General features: G+C 35.6%; 1 long non-coding RNA gene across 1 annotated transcript; it reads left to right on the forward strand.

The window, feature by feature from the left end:
* The first annotated feature begins 1,199 nt into the window (after window positions 1–1,199).
* Window positions 1,200–17,298, forward strand: LOC125353927. Its single transcript, XR_007211377.1, has 3 exons — window positions 1,200–1,210; window positions 8,911–8,913; window positions 17,216–17,298. It is a non-coding gene; the product is annotated as an uncharacterized LOC125353927 (long non-coding RNA).
* Window positions 17,299–18,755: the final 1,457 nt, after the last annotated feature.

Consider the following 18,755-nt stretch of genomic DNA (forward strand, 5'->3'; position numbering starts at 1 on the left):
TCCATTTCCAATTAGCAAAAAGTCAAGCTGCAAGCAAGTGTTAGAGCCATCCATGAGCAACAACCTGAAAGAGGATGAGGCCATGAGTATGCCCTGAGTTCAAGCCCCCATACCCACAAAATAAAAGGGGGGGAGAGAGAAAGGAAGGTAGGTGGGTAGGTCAGAAGGAGGGAAGGTAAGAAACGAGAGAGAAGGAGGGAGGAAAGAAGGAGAGAAAGAGAGAAGGAAGAAGGGACAGGGGCAGGGGGACAACTGGATTTCCTCCTAGTCTCAGACTTATTTATTTTAACTTGAATCGGAGGCCAACCAGTAGAACCAACCTTCATCATTATTGGCCAAATCGCATCACACATGTAGAAGACTGAAACTTGATATCCCTCCCTTCACTGTAAAAAAAAAAAATTGAAATGGACCAAAAGTCTCAATATAAGATCTGAAATTTTGACACTATTACAGGAAAACATAACATAAATGTTTCAATATCTAAGATTAAGCACAAATTTTCTGAATAGAATTTCAGTAACTTAGAAAACAAGAGCAATAATTTTAAAGGTAGAATTGCATGGGACTTTATTGAAATTCTCTGTTTCACAATAGAACCATTCAACAGTATTAAGATACACTACAAAAATGGAAGAATCTTTGCCTGGTATTCATCTGATATAATCAAAATATATAAAGCACTAAAAAAATATCAAACAACCAAAGAGAAAAAAACACCAATCAATAAATGGGCAACTGAGTCTACATTTTCAATGATTGACATAATTTAATTTGGTTAACACCCATTAGCTTGGCAGGCTATAAAATAATAGTTGGTTACTTAGATGCAGTCCCAGAAACAAAAAACATATAGAAAGGCCATATACTGACAAGTATTATTCACATCTTTCTATACTCTAAATGAATTTGGTTTTGTTTGATGTGAAAGCAAGACATAGAGAAAAGGAATTCCCAATTCAAAGCTTACACTCTCTTCCAAATGCACTTTTAAAGCTAATTGCTTTATAAAGTTCAGAGTGCAAGCAAGGACTCGAGTTGCAGAGCAATTACAAAGATTGCTACATTTAGACACTTGGTCTTTCTAAGGCATAGAAATGAAAACAAAGTATATATGAAAAATGATTGCCCTGCTTTTATTTAAGTGTTTGCATACTGTTCCCCATAAAGGAGTTGAAACCCCATGTCAGACTTGTGCATACTCAGAAAGGTAAAAGATAGCATCTTGGGAATGAGACTAGAGAAATGTGACTCATCTCTTTTGTTTCCTGCCAAGCTTACCTTGACATTTACTTTTATAAACACAGTCAGCAAAGAGTATAAAGGAAATTGTCCTCTGAATCTACATCTGGATTTTTTCTCGGCTGTCAGTCACATCTTAATCAGCTACCAGAGTTTTCTTCCATTCAATAACAATGATGATAATTAGTAAAGCAATGTACCTTGTATTGTATCTCACACAAATTTTTTTCCTTGGATGTACCTTCCTTTCATTTTGTCACTGCACAGTGAAATGAGAAAGCACGATTATTTTTATCTTGTATTCATTATCTTGATACATAATCATAATCATGCAATGAGAACATTAGAATATTAGTGTCAAACTAACAGCACTGTTTCTTAATCTTTTGCCGATTACACTGGAACATAAGTTATCTTAGAACTCAGTTGAGAAAGTAGATGTATATATCAGTCTAAATACAATCTAAATTTTTTCAGTTACCTGTATAATTCAAAGAATGGATTTGTCAATTGTGTCTTTGTTATTGCTATTTTCTCAAATAACCTCAAAAGATTCTAACAGTTTGATAGTTTGATCCTCAAATGGATTTGGGGCTATAATTATTTATATTAGCCTTATAATAACTTTGTATTCATTTCTATCTTGGGTTTACAAAATCATGTTCTGAAGCTAAGTACAAATTGTAAGTTAAGTGTCATTCTATTCCCTCTGTGCATTTCTTACATTCTAGGCTCATCTCCAGTTACTGGAAGTTACTACAAATGCTTCCTGACTAACATAACTAAAGGATAAAAGGATTGGCCACTTGCATCACATAAAACCCCCTGAGAACCTCCTGTTATTCATTTGTATTATGCTGTCATCTTCATAATTTCATCTAAATTCCATTAGCCTGACATTTGTTTTGCAATTTTAGATCATCTACAAGACACAGAGAGTTTTGTGTTGATTATTCTATTTACTTGGGCAATTTAGAAAAATCAATTAAGATCATCCAAGCTGCTGCTCTGGTTTTGGTTTGGGGTTTTGGTTGGTTCATCTGTTTGTTTTTGCCTAAATTGTTTGAATCCACTTTGCATTTTATAGATTACTTCCCCTCTAGGGAAGAATTACAGCCCTCTACAAAAATGATTGGTAAGGATAATGAGGCTATTGGAGATATTTAATGTTTATACTTGACAGTGAGTTAGAATCAAGAGTTCTTTTACCAGAATACCAGAAGAAAGAGCTTTAAGGTAAAACAGTGTGATATTGAGGTAGGTCCAGAAATCATAATACTACATACACTTGAAAAATACTCTTTTTATTTGGATGGTTTACTTGAGGTGGCTTTAGAGTCATGAGTTCTTCCTGAGCCAGGTATTTGCATACAGGTGCTTCACTTGGAAGTGTTCCCAGGAGCAACATTGAATGGTGAAAGCAGGACAGGACAGAGGGAGAAGTTGAACAACACCCACCTCAGCCTACTCAGAGGATTCTCTGAAGCAGAAATGTCCCCTCACATTTGAACTAAATTGAAGCAAGGAGCTGGGTCTTTAAATTCCCTCCAGCCCTCCCAAGTCCACCTTGATCCACTAGTCACAGGAAATACACTGCCTCCAAGAATGAGATATGTGGCCAAAAGAATTTCCTGGGGAAGGAATCAGTTGTGAATCCACAGCAGTCAGCAAGCAGTTTAGGTCTCTGAGAGAATGAGGTCTGGGTTCTGAAGACAAGACCCACAGTGTCTATCGTAGAAATAGACAATGAAACGTAAACCCCTTCTTTTATTACCCTCAAATAATTCTTTGATCCTGCACTACTTAAGGACACAAGTGTATACATAGACTTCATGAAAATCTGAGACTTTTCACATTTTTATGTTCATAGGAAAGACATTGCTATAGAATAAAACCTTACATTGTTCAAAAAATATAACTTGAACTGGGGAGAGAGCTTCATACAAGAGAGAATCCTTAAGACTGTGTGTGTATGTGTGTGTCTGTATCTGTGTGTCCACATACATTGCAAAGAATTTATACATTATTTAAGTGTAAGATCTCAGAGTGTCCTGGTAATATTTGGCCTGGTAATATTTGGCCTGGTAATATTTGTAGTCAAGAATTAGAAAGAATCAGGTTCAAATTCTCCATATGCTGCTACTGAATCAAAAACTGTGTCAAACTTGGGGGAAATAATTTAATTTTAGTGTCCTTTATGGTCTCATTCACAAGACTATAGTGAAGACTAAACCAAGTCATTCTAGGAGTCAGTGTACTTCCTGACATAGAAGCACCAAATAAATGGAAAATACTGTTCCACTAAATCTTACAGTTACTTTGATATAATACATTCTTTTTTCCTTTTGCAGTACCTGAAAAAGTTGTTAAAAAGAAAAAATTAGAAATGCATTGCTATAGATATGACATCATATATTTAGGCAAATATGGTGCTGAGATCATTAATCTAAAGGTGCAAGGTCAAACACACTAGCATTTTCAAATTCTGCTCCTCCAGCAAAACAGATGAAGCAAAAGTTCAAATTTCATTTAACAATGTCCAAAAAATATTGTTTTTCTAAAGAAGAACACTGTTTAAAAATAAACAAGCAAAAACCAACCTGATGATAAAAGGAAACATTAAAAGACACAAAATCTAGATTGTAGGGTGTTTTAGATACATGATACCACCTAATACGTATTTGTTGATGTGAATAGAGTAAATATGATCTTTATATGAAATAGCATGTTATATGCAGGTATCAATGATTATTTTATTAGTCAGCTTTCCATTACTGTATACAAATACCTGAGACAATCAATTTATGAAAGTATAGATTTATTTTGGGATACTAGTTTCTGCTCATAGACACATGGCTCTGTTGCCTTCAGATCTGTAGCGAGACAGAATATCACAGAAGGGTGTACATGTTGGAACAAAATTGGTCACCTCACAGTGGCTGGGATACAAGAAAAGATGAAAGTTCAAGATATCCAGTACCCCCTTCAAGAGTGTGACCCCAATGACCTAACTTCCTTCTAGAACACTTGTCTTTTAAAAGTTCTACCACTTCCTACTGGTGCCATGCTGAGAACCAAGCCTTTATTTAATGTATAGGTCTGTTGGGAATATTCTATATACAATTATAAATTTACAATGGATTTTAAAAATGTAGTAATAGGGTTGAAATTGCAGAGACAAATAAGACATTTTTCACTTCTATGAAGCTTTCTGTTTAGGTGTGTCCATGTGCATGAATCAATACAATACAGCATAGAATAACCACATACTTGGAAGGGACCACTAACTCTGATAGATTAGTTATCTCTACTGGGTTACAGAAACTTTCCTGTAATAAATAGCAAGGCAAAAGAGGCAAAAGATAAGCAGAGGGGTAGTATTATTTGAAATTGCCATTTTGGAAAGTGCATTCATTAATTCATTCATTCATTTTTTAAACATTTTTCTTTGCTTGTGATTGCCAGGTACTGTGTTAGTAGGCAAAGTAAGCACTGTGCCATTGTGATTTTTATATTAGTAGTCAGCTTCAGAGTAGACTAAAGCCTAATTGATTAGCCAGCTGTTACTTATTCTAGAATGAATGATGACAGAAACAAATTCAAATACAGGATTCTAGATACTCACACACAATGAAATTCCCCGCCCCCTCTTTTTTTTTAGTTTTTAGTTTTTGATGATTCTGTCTTCTTTACCTTGTGTACGGTGTATTCCAGGGTACATCTTTAAAAGGGTTGGAGGGAGAATACCGTACTTGAGGGAAAAAAGATATAAAAGTGCATCAGTGGAGCTCCCTGGATGATGAAAGTGAACTATATAACTCGTGGGTGGAGGCAAGAGGGAGGGGCTGGGAGAGAATGAGGGAATAGATGATACTGCATGAAAGGAAATGTACTCATCTGACTCATATGATTATAACCCCTCTGTATATCACCACTGTAATAAAAGTAAATTAATAAATAAAAAACAGATTCAAGTGATAAGATGTAGTCTTGTATTTACAGAACTCAATCATATTTTGCTCACCTCAAGAAAATCCACCCCAAATGTCCTACAATCCTAATTCTTAAAATCTTGGATTCTGTGGCTATCAGCTGAGTATAAAGGTCCCCTCATGCTTTTCCTCTTCTTCCCACTGTCTTTTCTCCAGTATAAATAATAATTCTCCTCAAATCCCCATCAGATAGAAAATTGTGATTCTAAGGAAATGGGCAAAATTAGCCAGCTTCCTACCTCAGAAGCAGGACTTTTCTCAATAGATAAAGTTCTACTTTGGAGACTTCACAAAATATTCAATATCAATAGCAAAGGACAATCTTGTTCCTTTGCTTAATATGACAAAGAAAATAATAGATCTAAGCTTAAACATTTAAGATGAGAATTTTAGGATCTTTCTTTCTTAGTCAGATTGGCCTGATAAAAATAAATTTTCCAAGTTGCTATTTTTAGCCTTCATCCTTTCCACACCAAAATAATATGTTCTCACTAGTACAAAATGTTAGCTTATTTGCAGGGAGAGACATTTTTCCCTAATTCTGTTATTAGTAAAAAAAATAATAACTCCACCAAACTAAAACAAATAATATCTGAGTATTTGAAATATGTCAATTAAAATACATTACTGCTCCAAAGGATAATTATGTCAAATGACTGGGGTAGTGATCAACTGCATGAGCTACTATATACTGTACTTTGTAAATGTATTGAGTTTGTAGTTCCTAATTAAATTCTTTGGGCATATGAGGTTTGATGCTCCTTCACCTTCCTTATCTCTCAGGAATAAATAGGTATTATATCCTTTCTGTTCCCTTTTCAACAGATTGTTTCTATTAGTAAATGCTGTGAGTTTTCTTTGCAAAATTGGTCAGCATCTGTCAATCATGCATTATAGCTGATAGCGTGTCAGAGACTTTTCTGTAGATATGTAGGATGAAGGATATTCAATGAAGAAATACGAATCATCTTTCCTTCTGAAACCCAGTATCTTGCCAAACTTACTCTTTCTCAGTTTCAAACAGCCTTCTAAGCTAGACAGCATCTTGGTGGGGTCCTGTGACACTGGTAATGGAGAAGAGGTATGATCCCACTTCCTCTATAATGGAAGGTTTAAAAAAAAAAAGTCCCCATAATAGGTACAAAAGACCCAGGCACAAGATGCAGCTACTGGAATTGATGAAAGCAACAGACTTGACAGTGCTGCCCAGACTTCCTGAAAAAGATGATATTTTCAAAGATGTGTTTTGAAGGAAGGGAGATTATATACAGCCAATATGGAATCTTGAACTCAGAGGCCTCAAAACTGGCTCAGTTTGGGTGCCCCCTGCTGACAGTCTACCACTTGTACCATGGCACTTTGTTGGCTATTTTTGGAGATGGAACCTCGAGGATAGCTTTGAACCTGAACTTCTTGGTCTTAGCAGAGTAGCTAGGATTACAGGTGTGAACCACTGGTGCCTGATGAAAATAGAATACTTTTAAATAAATAGGAGCAATAGCAGTGAGAACATTTAAGACAGAGCAAGAATATGAGACTGGAATAACCTTAAGAAAGAACAGTGTATGTCCAAGAATATCTATGAAAGTCAACATAGCTGCAACTAAGTACAAAGATATTAGTAAAAGAGAACCAGTGAGAAAAGGCAGGTTTAATTAAGCTGTAGCTTACTTTCAGGTTCTTAAGAAAGAAGACTGAATTTAATTTAGTAGACTCTTGGAAGCTATTTATATTTTAAAGGAATAAAATATGTAATCAGAGGTCTTAGGATGATTATTCTGGAAAGAGAAAGGAAAGGAGGGAGATAGGAGAAACATCAGGTGACTACTTCAGGCAAAATGTTCTCAAAGCCTGAGTTAAAGTGATGGCATTGGAAGGAAGTGAGGCAAAGTATGCAATAGCCATTGTGAAGAGTAGCTCTCAACGACAAGGCATCTAATTGTGACTACATAGTAAAAATGAGTCAAAGACTATTCCAAGCTCTCAAACCTAACATAACTGAATGAATTTAAATTTATTAATGTAAAAAGAAAACAGAATCAGAAAAAAGACCTGTTTTAGGGAATACAATATATTCTAATTTATATTTTTAAATGATCCACAGATAATTATTAGTGCCTATATTTTATACATGTCGTAATTAAAATATAACTAAACTTCAGAGGTAAAATTATTATGTCAGATACCTTTTCCATGTCATTCCAGATTCTCTCAATCCTGGGATTCTTCTCCAACTGGTCCCCTGACCTTTACTTGATAAACAATTCTGTATGGACTCTGATAAGACTTAACCAACAGCACTGACATCATGACAATGGATCACCTTTCATTTCCTAGTCCATGGCTTCAGTGAGGGCACAACCCTGCCATATGTGCTCAGGATGCACACAGGAATAAGTGTAGTCCATGGCAGTACAAACTTTTAGACAAGTCATTTGAGTGAGAGCTCACCAATAAATTTTCTTCCCAATATGAAACAAATAACTCCCACCCTTACATGTTCAATATGGCCTATTAGACAGAAGCACTTCAGGATTAATAATCAGATGTATTTTATTTCAGGAAATATGGAGGCCAGCTCAGAATATAACACTCATTTTGTTTTCCTTCCTATGACATTCTTTTCACTCATACCAACTTTCCTGGGATAGCATTCGCTAATGTAAAATTATACATAAATTCTTGTATCTTTTTTACTTCTCTCTGTCAGCCTTTGGGTGCCTCTCAATTTTCTAACATACTTAAAAGCTAATAGCCAATAGCCAGTTCTGATCTAACTTGAGCACCATAAAGAATAATAGTAACAATATATTATCTTAAAAAAAAGAAAAGAAAGAAAAAGAATCCATATATATGAAGTGATACTAAAAAAGGGAAAAGGGTAATGGGAAATTTCTTCATAGCAGAATGACAGCAGTATATGTGGAAAGAATGTTGGAATCACAAAAAGCTCTTTTGTGCAACCATCAGTGTAATAATGATCTATTCAAACAAGAGTCACCAGCAGATGCAAAAAACACAGGTTAAAAGTTCAAGACAGAGGCATTTCACACATTTTGAAAATATCTCCCACATAGATTGCTATGGAATACAAAGAAAGAAAAAGTAATTTAAGAAGAGGAAAACCAATCAAATACCATTTTACCCAAGAGCTCAAATTTCTTATCATCAATTGGATAAAATTTGCAGCATGTTATTCACAATATTAAAAAATACTTCTATTAGAAAGTTGGTATGTATATTCTCACTTGTCACCTCAAAAAGAATTATTCAGAATTATCACAGAATATATAACCAGATTTACTATAATACCCCAATTATGTATTTGGTAAATAAGAAACTCAACAGTCCAAAAAGCAAGTGTTCTACAACCACCTCACAGAAAACTAAATGGCTAAATTTAAAACCAAAGTCCATTTGCCAAGTTCCTGACATTAGCAATTTGCAAAATGTTTCTTTTGAACATGTGAATAACATGTCACTAAGTTTTGGATAATTTGTTAGGACAACAATAGAAACCTAATACAGTCATTCTAAACATATCTGCTCATAACCAAGGCACCAGGTGACCAGTCACCTGACAAAATCAAGCAGAGCATAACCCATCTACCCAATTTAATGCTAAAAAAAAGTTATAACCAATTCAGAGTAACACATTTGTGGTAAACTTGTAAAGTGGGTGCTTCAACATGATTATTTAATAAACTATCAGAAGTAAAAAATGCTTCAAAAACACATTCCCACATATAGTGATAATACGTGTTGCCATAGGTTTTGTTGCTGAATTGATAAATAAGAGTTTATGCTCAGTTCCTCACTGCTTTCTGTACAGTAGCCATTACTTAAACATAGTCAAGAAGTTTTTTAAACAAGAAGTAACTTAATCAAAAGGACTACACACAATGAGTACTAGTGAAGCATGAAGTATGTGTGTTTGTGTGTTTCACAAAATAGTTGTAAATGTCTCCAATTTCTGTAAAACATGTGCCACCTGCCTAGAAAACTAAAAATATGTGTCAGTTTAGGAAAGATAAACAGACAAGGCCAAAGAAGAAGTTAGTAAAAAAAAATTATATATGTGTGTTTATATATATATATGTATGTTGAGGAAAGAAGAAAAATTGGAAATAAAGATGACACTTATCCTCTGAGAAGATTTAAAACACACACAGAGAGAGAGAGAGAGACAGACAGACAGACAGACAGAGGTATTGTCAAATCCACTGAAAATTAAACCTGAACCAGAATACCAGTCTAGTACTATGGGACCCTAGATGGATTTGTGAGGACTAAAATGCTGCTCTATCAGCATGAAGTAGTTCCTGGTACTTAAGCATCTTCCTCCATCATCCCCTGCATAACTAAGGCCACAAACATCCACTGAGTGGTAATAGCTGAGTCTAACATCTGAATGAAGCACTCATTGTCCTTTGGAGTCAATGCATGTTCTAGTCAATATGGTACAGTGGTTATGATTTGAATCAATTTATCCTTGTGGGTTTGGGAGTAACTCTCTTTCATTTTTAATAATATCACTTGATATTTGGTCTTACACTTAACTCTGAACCTATTTAAAACATAGTCTGCTCATGTTTTGATGGAAACGTTTTTAATCTGCAAGTGATCGTTTTTCTGGTATCTTTTGGAAAGGATATTTTCATAGTTCCCACTAAATATTCTGTCAGGTATTGATAACAAAGTTCCATTACTTTGTAAACTTTTCCATAAACCACTGTTAGCAATAGTTTTCTAAATGCAGTTATACACAGGGTATTAATGAATCACATCTTATCCAGAACCATAAAGTGGGGGGCGGGGGTAAGGGAGATGAGACAATATTTAGAGATTATGCATGTTATTTTAAAAATATCATTTTTATAGTAACATTGAGTTTTTTACAGTTGTGATTCTTAACAAATAATCAAACATTTATATAGGCTAAGTTCAAAACACTGACAATTTTTACTCTTCAGAGAAAAACACTGTAATTACATAGATTTGGATATTGTCCAAGAATAATGGAAATATGCACTACAAAGATAAAACCTGTTATCTTGAAACAGTATCTTCTGGGTTGATATCATTATTTGCCTTTAGAAGTCTAGTTAGTATGTAATAAATCTTCCCCAACAAGTCTTCTCCAACAGTGTGCCCTTAAGCAAATAAACTGACTTCTGTATAACTTTAAATGGGGAATGAACTCTAATCTCTCTTTTATTTTTTCTCTAGCATTTTATGAGTGAGGAATAATTAAATTTATTTTTATGTAACTTCCTGTGCACAGATGTTTTGAGCCCACACTTAACTTCTATTGCATATGTTCCCACAACAGTTTAAAATAAATTTTGCCCCAAGTCAAGAAAATGCTAATTCGGTCACATTTTTCTTAGCATATTTTCTTAATTTTACTTTGCATTTCTCACAAGTTTTGGGTTCATAACTTGGTAAATTCATCCTGATATTTTAAAAGACTGATGATATAAAATCACTGTAAGATTTTGTGCAACTTAATATATAGATACTTACAAAAAGTACTTTGTACTGAAGAGCTGCCTGGCCAGATATCTCTTCCCAACATTTAGTACTATTCTCAGCCCTTCTCCCAGAAATTTTAAGAAATAAGACACTGTGTCTTCTACAATAGCACTTGCCTCCTCAACCCTAACCATCAGAATACATTGAGTCCTCCAAATAAGTGCTCAGTACCACACAGAACACAGAACATGCCCTTCTTGGCATCTCTAATTTAGCTGGTCTGAGGTAAGAACAAGGTATCAATTTTTTAAAACTACCTAGGTGAGTTCAAAGAGCAGCAAGAAATAGGAAACTGAAAGGGAATACCAAAATCGAGAGACACAGGGTAAAAAGATAAACGACTACAAAAGCAATACTTGCAAAACTGTTCAATGTAAATCAACTGAACAACTCATGGGGGGAAAGGGAAAGGGGAGGGGAGGGTGGAATGAGGGAGGAGGTTAAACAGCACAAGAAATGTATCCAATGTCTAATGTATGAAAATGTACCCTCTCTGTACATCAGTTTGACAATAAAAATTTTAAATTTTTTTTAAAAAATACGTGACAACCAAAAAAAAAACAATAAAGAGCAGCAAGAGATGGAAAGTGAAAGATCTTGAGGCATGTGCATTTTATAAACTTTCCAATTTGGATATGGTACAAGGAGTGGGATTGAGACAGTTCTTTAAAACAAATCCCGACCTCACCAAAAATCTACTGCATTTAGATATTGAATGTTTCTCTTATCCCATTTCCTAGTTTGTAATCTGCATTCAGATTTGGCTCCTTGATTCATGTTTCTATATGGCTCACAAAACCTAGAATAAGGCTTCACACCTAACAGTCTCAACTTCTTCTCAGACTAAAATAAAAATTAATACTGAGAATTTTCACTTTTATAGATCAACCACAGTTGGTAATTAGGCAAGGGGGAAAATAGCAAGTTATATCCTATATAAACTAAATTAATATTTCAAATCCCCAAGCACAGAAGGTCAATAGCATTTGAAATATTAGTAAATCTTCAGAAGCAAGGCAAAGGTAATCACTTATCAAGTGTCTCAAATTTAAGATTATCTTGAAGCCTGCAACTATAAGCCTGTCTTTATTTTTCAAACTGTGTATGAACATTTTGAAAGGTATGGTGTTGTTTTTATTGTAGTACTAAAGACTTTTATTTAGAGTTTCATGCATGTGAGGCAAGAACTCTACCACAAAGCTACATCCTCTGCCCTGGTGTAAGTGTTTTTAAATACTAACAATATTTCTTGTATTGTTCAACTACTATTAAAGTCCTAAAAGCTGAAAGTCATTCAATAAATCCTTAATAAATGACAAATACATACAAAGCATTCAACACTTTTCATGACACTCACACTGTAGCACACAAGATAGCTAATTGATTATTTGATTACATTTTAAATGACTTCTATTGGAGGGAGGGAGAAGAGTACAAATTGGCCAGGTACACTGGCTCTCACCTATACTCCAAGCTACCCAGAAAACAGAGATCAAGAAGATCAGGGTTCAAGCCAGCTAAGGCAATCAAGCCTGGGGTGGTGGCATGGATCTGTGTGTGGTTACACCTAGGACTCTGTAGGTATATCACAGCCTCAGCTAAATCTGGGGAAAGGAAAATGAGGAGTACTGGGAGTGTTTCTTGAGTGGTAAAACACCTGCCCAGCAAGCACATGACCATAGTTCAAACACTAAGAGCATCAGAAAAAGAAAAAGAAAAAAAACACAAGCTGATTTCAATATAAAACTGATGTACTGGACTTACTTGTGGGGCCAAGGAAATAATACTTAAGCTGAATATTGAAGAATTAAGCAGAATTAACTATGAGGAGATAAGAGAATATTCTAGTAGAAAGAATAACAAGGAGAACAAATATAGCCGAGTCATAAAATCTACAAAAAAAAAAAAAAAGACAAACGCTAAGTCCTTGTGAGGAGAGTTGTAACAAAGCAAAGAAGGTGACTCTGGTGTGAATCTGATGAATCATTATCATTAGGATTTTCATAAATATTTTTATATTTTCCCCATAAACTGTAAAGAAGTAGATGAAACATGGACAAGCAGATTGTTTCAATAACTACTGAAAGCCAAATTAACTGATTGAATAAGAAATTAGACTGAACATTGAGCTCCCCTATGCCCCAGCAGCCCCATTTTTGGGCATCTACTCAAAAGATTACAAGCAATACCACTCTAAAGCCACCAGCACAGCGATGTTCATCACAGCACAATTTGTCATTGCTAAAATATGGAACCAACCCAAATGCCCTTCAGTAGGCAAGTGGATTAGGAAAATGTGGTACATATACACAATGGAATTTTATGCCTCTATCAGAAAGAATGACATTGCCCCAATCATAAGGAAATGGAAAAACTTGAAAAAAAATTATACTAAGTGAAATGAGCCAGACCCAAAGAAACATGGGCTCCTCTCATAGGGAAAATTAGTACATGTTTAGGCTAGTCATAGCAGAAGATCACAATAGCCCAATAGCTATGCCCTTATGAACACATAAGATGATGCTAAGTGAAATGAACTCCACGTTGTGGAAACAAGTGTTATATCATTGTTGTAAATATTTTCAACATGCCATGTGAAACCGTAGCTTTGTTGTTGTTGTTGTTGTTGTTGTTGTTGTTGCTTCTCTTGTATTCCCTTCCTGTGGTTGTACCCCACCTATCACTATCTCATCTGAGTACCAGGATACTGTATATATGTGAATTAGAACTAGGGAAGGGAAAGGGAATACTAAAATTGAGACACAAAGGATAAAAAGACAAGCGATTCCAAAAGCAGTACTTACAAAAACATTTGGTGTAAACCAACTGTACAACTCATGGGGAGGAGAGGGAAAGGGGAGAGGGAAGCAGGGGAAAAATGAGGGCAGAGGTAACAAGTAGAACAAGAAATGTACTCACTGCCTTACTTATGAAACTGTAACCCCTCTGTACTTTACTTTGACAACAAAGTGGGGGGGGGGGGGGGGAAGAAAGTAATTAGACTGATCCTTAGGGCCTGCACCACTAAGCAGCCTCTTCTTGGTGCAGTTCACACAAGAAAACCATGAAAATGGCTAGGTTTCGAAAACTTAATGAGGTCATTTGAGCAATAATAAGTACCTTGACACTATTCTGTTATACTCACAGAGTCGCAGAGCAAATCTGTGGCATAGGTTCTATTCATTCTTCATTTTGCTGACAAACAGAGAGCCTCAGGAAGCAGATAAGTAGCTCAGTCCCATGGGTACCAGGTGGCATAGAGCCCCTTACCCACTATATTCAGCAACCTACCTGTGTTGGGTTTAAGGTGTAGGAGAAGCAGCAGAGTATATTCATTAACTGGTAAATGAATAGATCCAGAGGTAATGGATGTCTGAAAGAGAAAAGGAAAAAGAAAAATATAGAAGTCTGGATTGGAAAAATTGTTTCATAAGAAAAGATAAGGTTGCATTTTCTAGTTAAGAACATTAACTTGATTTCTGTTGATCCTTGGAGACTAAATACCCTTTTACCAGAGTATTTTATTTTAAGCGGAAATGGAATGTTTTAATTTCTGATGTATTTTGAAAGGATTTTCTGCTTTTTGGTGACACTGTGAGGTTGAGACCAATTGAGTTCTCGTCTCATGTTTCTTTATAGTCAGTTTTATGCAGTTACTTTCCCAGTGTGAAACTCTTCATATATTACATGAAGACTTTTTCTTAGAAATACTGTTTTCAAGCATTATTTACCATAGCTAAAATATGGAACCAACCCAGATACACTTCGGTAGAAATTGTGTTATATATACAAAATAGAATTCTATGCATCTATCAGGAAGACTGATGTTGCCCCATTCATAAGAAAATGGAAATACTTAGGAAAAATCATACTAAGTGAAGTGAGCCAGACCAAAAGAAACATAAACTCTATGGTCTCCCTTACTGATAATAATTCATATATGTATAGGATAATCTAGCAGATGACTGCAATGGCTCAATAGCTATGTATATATGATCACAGAAGATTATGCTAAGAGAAATGATCTCCAAAATATGAAAACAAGTCCTTGATCATTGGTGTTGTTATTTTCAACATCCTGTATAATTACTTCTTTTTTCTTCTGTTCATCTTCCCTATGATTTAGCCCCTGCTGTCATTGTATTTGCTTCTGATACCCTGGGTATTTTATTTATGTCTGTCTGAACTAGGGAAGGAAAGAGGAACATTAAAATAGTGAGACAAGGGGTAAAAGGCAAAGCAATGCAGCAGCAATATTTACAAGACAATACGATGTAAACTAACTGTACAATTTGGGGTGAGGGAATTGGGGAAGAGGAAAGGTGAGAGAAAGACAAAGGAGGGGGTAACAAGTTGGACAAGAAATATGCTCACTACCTAACATATATGTAACTGTAACCCCTCATTACTTCACCTTGACAATAAAAATTAAAATTAAAAAATACTATACCCAGGGTACCAAGATCAGTAACAGTGACATCAGGGGTAAAACTCTGGGGGAGAAAGACAAAAGAAAATGTCATAGTTTCACATGGTACAACAATGATAAATCACTTCTTTTGATAACTTGAAGTTCATTTCACTTAGCATCATCTTATATGTTCTTACGTACTAGCTACTGAGCTATTGTGATCTTCTGTTAAGATTATCCTAGATGTGGACTAATTATTCCCAGTGAGGAAAAACATAAAGTCTTTTTCTTTATACATTTATTGGAACTACAGAAGGGAAGGGGAACATCAAAATGGAGAGACAAAAGATAAACGATGAACCAAATGCAACAGCAATACTTATGAAACTACACGCTATAAATCAACTGTAAAAACTCATGAAGGGGAGAGAAATGGGGAGGAGGAAGAGGGGAGAAAAATGAGGGAAGAGGTAACAAGTTGGATAAGAAATGTACTCACAGCTTTATGTATGAAATTGTAACCCCTATGTACATCGCTCTGACAATGAATAAATTTTTAAAAATAAAATAGGAATACCTGCCTTCACACTTACTAGGTAATGTAATGTGAATATAAGACTTACTAGGTAATGTAATGAGAATATGAGACCAAGCACTAAATATTTTGAATATTCTGTATTATATATATCCTTCCACTGGCCCCTAAGATGAATGTGTTATTCATAAGGTACAGTCTAATTATTTTTCATACTTCACATTCATTGAATTATGAGATCTTTGTAAAAGAACAGTCAGACTAGCCTTCTATTTTTAGTGGCAAACACTCAAAAGCCTTCATAGGAGGAAAGGAGGTTGGGGAGATATGGGGAGGAGAAAAAATGTTCTAGGAAGAGGAGGTGTGTGACTACCTTGATTCTTACACTCAGAGTACTTAGGATTCTTTGTGTTAGAAAAAAGAATGAAAAAAAAAACTGGATAGGATGTGCATTCCACCCACTTGCCACCACAAAAACAACAGAGACGTGCAGCCTGCGCTGACTTGTTCCAAATCATTTTATTTAAACTCTTAGGTTAACAATAACCTTCCAAGAGGAGGAGCAAACCGTATTTGTTCAAAAGTGAGAGCTAGAGATTCTGCAGGAACCTCTTAAGTGCTTTTAAAGCAAACATTTAGATCCCTGCAAGAGAAACCTTCTTCTGAAAACTGGGGCTTTCCATTTCACCTTTCATTGAATGTTTATTCACCAGCATGCTGGAAATGCAAAATTTTCATCAAGCTCTTATTTAAGCGCTTCATCATTGGCAACTATGAATCCAGTGCTATTAGAGAATAGATTCATCTTTAAAACAAAGAATAATTCCTAAGTGTCAATGAGTTTCCATGCTACAGAGGCATTAAAGCATGTATGTGTTTGTGTATGCATATGTGCATGTGCACACACATATATACACATATACATATATTATATACATATGTGTTTATATATGATATCTACATCTATATATTCACGTGTGGATGTGTGTGTGTGTGTGTGTGTGTGTGTGTGTGTGTGTTACTGAGGATTAAACTCAGGGTCTCATAGTTGCAAGGCCCCCTATCACTTGACCCACACACCTCCAGACTAGTTATACTGTGTTAAACATTATTAGAAGAAATGCTTTTTGATAAAGTAGCATTTTTTCCATTTGAAAGGAGAACTACATAGAGGGAAAAAGTGAAAGTAGAGGAACTGAAAAAACAAAAGTAGGAAAGGAATTATTTCTCTTAGCACAACAATGGTATCCAGTCTGAGTCATTCTTCCTTTGCATAAACATTGCAGAGTTGTAAGAATGGCTCACACCTCCAACACCAGCTTAAAAGCAAAAGTTTAATTTCTAGCTAGAGACTGGTGGCTCATGCCTGGAATCCTAGTCACTCAGGAGGCTCAGATATGAGGATCATGGTTTGTTCCAAGCCAGCCTGGGTAGGGAAGTCCACGAGATTCTCATCTACAATTAAGCATGAAAACCAAGAAAGCAAACAAACAAAGCCAGAAGTGGAGCTGTGGCTCAAGTGGCAGAACACTAGCCTTGGCACAAATGCTCAGAAACAACACCCACACCTTGGGTTCAAGCCCCATTACTGGCACAAAAGAAGTAAACAGGGTAAGGGGAGTAATTTCTGTCAATAACTGAGCTCTGTCCCTAACTATTGCCTCCTATCAACTTAACACAAGTTATCAGAGAATTTAATCAAATAATTTCCAGAAGTTTGAAAAGCACTGTGCTTTAAAAAGTAGAATTCAACAATATGGATGTATAAGAGCCTCTCTTGATAATTATCAAGCACTTAGTATAACTACATTTTTACAGTAATGATACATGCTACCAACTGGACAGCTAAAAGCTCCAAGTTCCTGGACAAACTTTGAAACCTGTCAGTTGTGAGCGAGAGGCATCCCTGGCCTGCCAAGATCTGGTGAAATCTGAAAAGTTTTATCCCAAGATAAGAAAGAAGCCAGAGCCCTGTGTGTAATCCACCCCTTCAGAGTTGATTTTGATGAGTCAGTTATTCCCATTAATGTGGAAGCAATTAGCAGCAGCACTGACAGAAGAACATGGATCCATCCAAATTACTTGCCTCCTCTCTGCAAGGCAAGTAGAGTCAAGCCACTCCCCTTTCCAGTTGAGTGAGCATCTAGTGTTCCTTTATTTAAGAGATAAGCACAGAGAAAAGTAAAGATCATTCCTGAACTGTTTAATTTTATTCACCATTTTTAAATGTTCTATACCTCCAATCTGGTATTGCAGAGTAAATGTTTCATAAACCTCTCGATTCCATCAAACCATTTTGAGTAGGGAAACCACCTACCATGACTTGTTGGCTGGCTCACTTGACCACTGAAACTTCTGCCCATGTCTTATCAGGAGGCATTGACTGTGGCTTTACCCTTTAAGGGTTGAATTTCTTGGGCTCCTTTATCTGAAGATCTGAAAACCCTACAAGAAAAATACCCTTATACACTTTCTACAGAAAAGGAAAAGAGCAGTGGTGAATCACTTAAAATATCAAACAGTGGGCATAAATCACTCAGTACCTCATCCCCTTTCTGCTGATGTAAAGTCCATTTCCACGGCAACAGGGACCAGAAATAGCAACCTATGAGAAACACTGGGTTTACTGGAGCACATAGAAGTTTTAGTTTGGTTTTGAGCCAAATCTTGAGAAAACAAATCTTTGACTAATACCTACATGCTATTTATATCACTTTTGCGGAGTAATGTTTGAATTATAGATTAAGGGCAAATCATTTTTTCTACTTAACGAAGACAATAAAATACATAAGCTTATGAAGAGAGGTAATGTTAAAAGGCTCTCTTCATCATTCCCTGCCCCAATCCTCTGTCTGTTCTGCCTACTATGGGTGCATGATAACAAAATAATAACCATCATCTGTTCTGATTTACAGATTAACTTGTGGGAATGGACCCAAAACTTTTAGTTAATATCTGACTCCAAGTGTGAAATCTCCAGATTGTTCTCATTCACAAACAAAAGAAGCTTGCCTTACATAAATGATTGCTCAGAAAGGCT

Source organism: Perognathus longimembris, chromosome 1 (assembly GCF_023159225.1).
Source record: "Perognathus longimembris pacificus isolate PPM17 chromosome 1, ASM2315922v1, whole genome shotgun sequence".
Lineage (NCBI taxonomy): Eukaryota > Metazoa > Chordata > Mammalia > Rodentia > Heteromyidae > Perognathus > Perognathus longimembris.